The 7,166-nt window shown below is 46.4% G+C and overlaps 1 long non-coding RNA gene across 1 annotated transcript; it reads left to right on the plus strand.

The window, feature by feature from the left end:
* Positions 1-549: 549 nt before the first annotated feature.
* On the plus strand, positions 550-7,166 carry LOC113032097 (uncharacterized). The gene is made up of 3 exons (XR_013912100.1): positions 550-820; positions 5,409-5,669; positions 5,747-7,166. It is a non-coding gene; the product is annotated as an uncharacterized LOC113032097 (long non-coding RNA).

A 7,166-nucleotide genomic window follows, 5' to 3' on the forward strand; every position in this document is an offset into this window, starting at 1 on the left:
AAGTCTCTATTTCATTGAGTAAGTACTATTAACAATACCACCACATTTTCTACTTCTTGTAACTATCTCTTTGTTTCCAGTGTTTTTACCGTGATGTTTCATTATATTGATAAGTGCTGAATAAATATTTTAGTGTGAATGTGCAATGCTCTAGAACAGTTTTCTTTATTTTTGTTTCTCAGCCTTTTCTTAATTTACTGAATTATTCCTTCAAAGCTAAGATTTAATAATGCAGTTTTTTTAATTGCTAATTGATTTAATGGCAAGAGCACTTTTTTTAATCAGTATTATTTAACCCTGTTTGTTGCTATGACTTACTTTAAGTTTAATGTAAAACCTTGCATAGCAAATTTTTTGTCAAACTGGGTGATTTGGATTTAGATGTTAAGTGTCTCTGTATGGAAGAGAATGGGCAAAAATGAAAACAAAAAACTCATCAGCAGCTATACTGTTTAAGTGGACTTGTATTTCCATTACAGTATACTTACCATCATGATGGAGTTTGGGTTTATGATCATAATCTTTTTTGTTAACACAGGTCAACCTAATTTATCTGTGCAAGAGGAGATAAAGGAGGGTGAGAATGTGTCTGCATCCTGCTCCGTGTTTCACTCCTGCCCCACATATCCACCTTCTTTCATCTGGAGTCACTCTGGAGAGCAGCATGATCAAACACAGCAGCTTCATGAAGGCCAGTGGAATTCAACATCTACTCTGACCTTTCACCCAAACCGCTCTGATCACAACAAGCCTTTAAAATGCAACATAACATACCATCATGGTCTGCTCCAGGAAACATCTAAGATACTTCAAGTAAAATGTAAGTATACTGTACATTTACAGTGTATCAACCACTGTAAATAGTCTCATTTTTTTAAGCATTCAAAATCGGCGATACAGTATTTTTTGCAATTAAACAATATAAACAAGCAAACAAATAAAATAGGTGCAGTAACCCACATAGCAGACAGGTCTAGCCCAGATCTGGTGTCAAGCCGGCACTGCTGGCTGACGTCTGGCATGGTAAGTGGTATGTTGTCCAGATATGGGTCAGGCCTGGCGTAGATGACACCGTTTATGTGATGGCATGCCAAATCTGGCCCGATTGTGGTTTGGTGTATGTGGCCCAGGCTCATAGAAAAGAGGTCTGGTCCGGATCTGGCATCAAGCTGGCACTTCTGACTGACTGGTGTCATGGCAGGGTGTATGTCAGCCAGATGTTGGCCAGGTCTGGCAATGATGGCACTATTTATGTTCCTATTTTCGTATTTTAGTTAGAAGACCCAAATGCCATGTTGCAATAGTATACTGCTATGGTAGCCAACGTTTCAAATGCAGGTTTGACAGGTTTGTGAGTGTGCACTTTATCCACAACCTAGTGATGGTTTACTCATCTTTACCACTGGGTGGCTGTAGCTCAGAGGTAGAGTAGGTCACCTAATGATCAGAAGTTAGTGGTTTAATCCCTGGTTCCTCCGTTCTTCATGTCAAGAGCATGAATGTGTATGAATGTAGTTAGGAAGCACTCAGTTGAAAAAGTGTATGATTGGGTGAATGTGACATTTTGTCTAGAGCACATTGAGTAATCTCTGAAAAGAGATTCGTCATGTTACTTTTGCACTATTTTGTTACTGCACATGTTGTTATTACATGGCTTGATTAAGGTATCAAATCAAATCAAATCAAATCACTTTTTATTGTCACATCACATGTGCAGGCACACTGGCACAGCACATGCGAGTGAAATTCTTGTGTGCGAGCCCCACAAGCAACAGAGATGTGCAAACACAACAACACAAACGAGCAAAATACAAGAATGGCCAACCTGAAACTAATAAATATATGTACAATATATAATAGTGTATGCATTTCTGGATGTGTATACTAAATATTTTCCTACGTGTGTGTGTGTGTGTGTGTGTGTGTGTGTGTGTGTGTGTGTGTGTGTGTGTGTGTGTGTGTGTGTGTGTGTGTGTATACACATTTTTACAAATTAAATAGTAAAAAAATAAAATAAAATAATAATAATAAAATATATAAAATATACAGAGTTGAATATGTGCAAAACAAGTGGCATTTATATACAGTGTGGAGTGCATAATGTTGAAGTTCCAGTAGTGAAGCTGAGGTGTCTATGACGTGTTCAGCAGTCTGATGGCCTGATGGAAAAAGCTGTCTCTCAGTCTGCTGGTACGGGACCGGATGCTGCAGAACCTCCTTCCTGATGGAAGCAGTCTGAACAGTTTATGGCTGGGGTGACTGGAGTCCTTGATGATCCTCCCCGCTTTCCTCAGGCACCGCTTCCTGTAGATGTCTTGGAGGGAGGGAAGCTCACCTCCAATTATCCGTTCAGAGCACCGCACTACTCGCTGGAGAGCTTTGCAGTTGTAGGCGGTGCTGTTGCCATACCAGGTGGTGATGCATCCAGTGAGGATGCTCTCAATGGCACAGTGATAGAAGGTCCTGAGGATGCGGGGGCTCATGCCGAATCTTTTCAGTCTCCTGAGAAAGAAGAGGCGCTGCTGGGCCTTCTTCACTGTTTTGTTTGTGTGTACTGACCACGTAAGATCCTCAGCCAGGTGTACGCCAAGGAACCGGAAGCTGCTCACTCTCTCCACAGCAGCGCCGTTGATGGTGATGGGGGTGTGTACTTCTCTGCACCTCCGGAAGTCCACTATCAACTCCTTTGTCTTTGCGACGTTGAGGGTGAGATGGTTGTCTTGACACCAGTGGGTCAGGGCGCTGACCTCCTCCCTGTAAGCCGTCTCATCACCGTTGGTGATAAGACCCACCACTGTAGTGTCGTCCGCAAACTTCACAATGATGTTGGAGCTGTTAGTGGCTGTGCAGTCGTAGGTGTAGAGTGAGTACAGGAGAGGGCTCAGTACACACCCCTGTGGAGCACCAGTGTTCAGTGTGATGGGGGATGAGGTGATGCTGCCCAGTCTGACCACCTGGCGTCTGTCAGACAGGAAGCTAAGGATCCAGCTGCAGAGGGAGCTGCTCAGTCCTAGATCCTGCAGTTTCCTGTCCAGCTTCGAGGGAACGATGGTATTGAATGCTGAGCTGTAATCTACAAACAGCATCCTCACATACGTGTCTCTCTTCTCCAGGTGTGACAGGGCAGTGTGTAGTGTCAGGGCTATGGCATCATCAGTGGACCTGTTGTGGCGGTATGCGAACTGTAGAGGGTCCAGTGAGTCGGGTAGTGCAGAGCAGATGAAGTCCCTGACCAGCTTCTCGAAGCATTTGCTTACGATGGGGGTCAGGGCTACAGGTCGCCAGTCGTTCAATGAGGAGATGGTGGAGGATTTGGGTACAGGGACGACGGTGGCCATTTTGAAGCAGGCTGGGACTACAGACAGAGAGAGGGAAAGGTTGAAGATGTGCGTGAACACTCCAGCCAGCTGAGCCGCGCATGACCTGAGGACGCGGCCGGGAATCCCGTCCGGACCAGTAGCTTTGCGTGCGTTCACTTTCCTGAAGCACTTCCGCACATCCTCCTCAGACACAGTGTGCGCACTGACGTCATCCGCGGTGCGCACACTGTCCGGTCTCATGGTGTTCGCTGTGTCGAATCTAGCGTAGAATACGTTTAGATCCTCACACAGAGAGGCCGTGGTCTGCGGTGTGCTGGTTTTCCCTCTAAAGTCTGTGATCGTGTTTAGTCCCTGCCACATACTCCGAGGGTTGTCAAACTGTTGCTCCACCCTGTCCCTGTACTCACGTTTGGCTGCTTTGATCGTCTTCCGGAGTTGGTAATGTGCGTGTTTGTAGTCCGATGTGTTCGCGGAGGCAAAGGCGGTGTTCCGTGCCGCCAGTGCCGCGCGAACATCTCCGTTAATCCAGGGTTTTTGATTTGGGAAGGATTTGACTGTTCTGGATGGGACGACATCTTCCACGCATTTCCTGATAAATCCACAGACTGAGTCTGTGTATTCATCAATGTCTCTGGCGGCCACGTGAAACATTTCCCAGTCCGCGTGATCAAAACAGTCCCGCAGCGCAGACTCCGATTGGTCCGTCCAACAGTGCACCGCCCTCCGGGTTGGAGCTTCCTGTTTCAGCTTCTGCCTGTAGGCGGGCAGGAGCAGGATGGAGCAGTGATCTGATTGGCCGAATGGGGCGCGGGGGAGGGCTTTGTACGCATCCCGGAAAGAGGTGTAACAGTGGTCGAGTTGCCGGTTTCCACGTGTGTTGAAAAGGATGTGTTGATGGAGTTTTGGTGAGACTTTCTTCAGGTTTCCCTTATTAAAGTCTCCGGCTGTGATAAACGCTGCCTCTGGGTGTGCGGTTTCCTCGCTGCTGATCGCGCTGTACAGTTCCCTGAGTGCACGGTCAGTGTCGGCTTGTGGGGGAATGTAAACAGCCGTAATAATCACTGCTGTAAATTCCCTCGGTAGCCAGAATGGCCGGCACTTAATCATCAGGTACTCCAGGTCCAGTGAGCAGAAGGATTTGACCGGGTGCACGTTCGCATAATCACACCAGCTGTTGTTGATCATGAAACACACACCACCGCCTCTGCTTTTCCCAGTAAGATCCTGTGACCTGTCCGCGCGGTGCACAGAGAACCCCGGCAGTTGTATTGCGGAGTCCGGTACTTTGTCCGATAGCCAGGTTTCTGTGAGGCAGATCACGCAGCAGTCCCGCATCTCTCGCTGGAATGAGATCCGTGCCCGAAGCTCGCACAGCTTGTTCTCCAGAGACTGCATATTAGCCAGTAATAAACTGGGTAACGGTGGTCTGTAAGTGCGCCGTCTCAGTCGAACCAGAACGCCAGATCTTCTCCCTCTGCGTCGGCGTTTGCGGCCTCCAGGGCCAGAGAACAAAGGCGTCTCAGGTGAGATGAATGGGGGGGTCTGCAAACGGAGCGTCCGTGTTGCAAAACTTGAACTCCGGAAAGTTATAAGAAAGACCGTCTTTTATGTCCAGTAAGGTTTGTCGGTCGTACACAAGGAGACAAGTGCTGCTCGTGAAAAAATAAAGGAAAAGTAAAATTAAACACAGAAGAAAGCCGTTGCTTGGGGGAGCTCGCGACGAGGCTGCCATACTCGGCGCCATCTTGATTTGGCAGGTACATATTAGGCTGACACTGTTCAGCTCTGGCCCCAGCAAAGGGCCAGCAGTGTGTCTGCAACTGGCCCGTGGCTGCACACAACTTACACATGGCCCACATCGCAAAGAATGACGGCCCTTTGGTGGGCCAGATCAGGTTTGCCAAACATTCAGTAGGGGCCCTGTGCTGCACTGCTATCAGTGAAGAAGGGGTAATTAGATCCTGCACCTCAGCGTGTTATGTATGTTATGTTACACTAGAATGAATTCAATTACAAAACACTTTTTTTCATTCAAACATACATAATAAATGCATGGCTATCTTCCATTTTTATTTCATGTCCTCACAGATGGCCCTGACATCAAGACTTCCTCAAAGTGTTCTTCAGAGGACGGCGTGGTAAAGTGTGAGTGCATCGTAGAGTCCGAGCCTCCCAGCATGGTACATTTTGTTCTTGGTGACAGAGTCCTGCAAAGCAGCAAAGCAGAGAAAAATGGCTCTGTTACTATTGAGACTCTGCAGACAGACTTTGGGTCTTTCAGGTTTGTGCACTGCCTGGCAATCAACGTGGTGGGATATGACAACATTTTGCTCTCTTTACCTATTAATGGTAAGAAAGACTTAGGATGGATTGATCTCTCTATTTTTACATGACAAAAATACTTAAAATGGTTTCTTTGTCAACAGACAACATGCAGAATATTCTTATCTCGTCTGGAGCAGGTGGGATTTTGCTGATTATTTTGATAGGATGTGGAGTGGGAGTTATTAAAAAATGGTAAGTTGTCATGAACAAAATCATTGCAGATAAAGTCATGCATGCAGGAGAATCTCTAAATAGTTTTCAGGGCACCAGAGAGTCAGAGAGACCTGTCAAACTTCTGCAATGCCCGAACAAAAAGGTTTTATTATTCCTCAGCTCAGTTTGCAAAAAACAAACAAAATCCTACCATGATAAAATAAGAGTGCCAAGTGGAGGAGTTCAAGTATCTCGGGGTCTTGTTCGCGAGTGATGGGAGAAGGGAGCCGGAGATTGACAGACGGATTGGGGCTGCAGCTGCTGTAATGCGGACGCTGCACCGGTCCGTCGTGGTGAAGAGGGAGCTGAGTGTAAAAGCGAAGCTCTCAATTTACCGGTCGATCTACGTCCCTACCCTCACCTATGGCCACGAGCTGTGGGTAGTGACCGAAAGAACGAGATCGCGGATACAAGCGGCGGAAATGAGCTTCCTCCGAAGGGTGGCTGGCCTCTCCCTTAGAGATAGGGTGAGAAGTTCGGCCATCCGGGAGGGGCTCAGAGTAGAGCCGCTGCTGCTCCACATCGAAAGGAGTCAGCTGAGGTGGTTCGGGCATCTGACAAGGATGCCCCCTGGGCGCCTCCTGGGTGAGGTGTTCCAGGCATGTCCCACCGGGAGGAGGCCCTGGGGAAGACCCAGGACATGCTGGAGAGATTATATCTCTCGGCTGGCCTGGGAACGCCTTGGTATTCCCCCGGACAAGCTGGAGGAGGTGGCTGGGGAGAGGGAGGTCTGGGCCTCTTTGCTTAGGCTGCTGCCCCCGCGACCCGGCCTCGGATAAGCGGTTGAAAATGGATGGATGGATGGATAAAATAAGATTTTAAAAGATGTGTAAATACATTACTTTTTTTTTTTGCATCCTTTCTGCAGGAAAAAGAACAGGGAGCATATCCCTTCTCCTGACATTTACGCAAATGATCCTGTCTATGGAAATGTAGGGATAAGCAATGCTTTCTAAATTGATTCATCCATAATGTACATGCATAAAAAGGGAGTTAATTAATCGTGTTTCTCTTTGCAGATTCCTTGAGATGAGTCAATATATGACAATGTGTATTGTGTGGAAGACCAACTACAGTCCATGTTGCTGAGTCAAGGAAAATGTTGTTTTGGGGTTGGGGTTTTTTTTTGTTTTTTTTTTAATCTGTTATATTTCTATATGTCTGTAATCTATGACTCATGTTTTCTTGGTCAGACCAATGATCTAGTTTGAAAGATTAATAATAAAGTTTAGTCAAATATACAAAATTACAAAAAAATTGTAATCTGTTTTTATTATGAGATATAGATATATAGATATATAGATATAT

The sequence above is a fragment of the Astatotilapia calliptera genome, chromosome 11 (genome assembly GCF_964374335.1).
Source record: "Astatotilapia calliptera chromosome 11, fAstCal68.1, whole genome shotgun sequence".
Lineage (NCBI taxonomy): Eukaryota > Metazoa > Chordata > Actinopteri > Cichliformes > Cichlidae > Astatotilapia > Astatotilapia calliptera.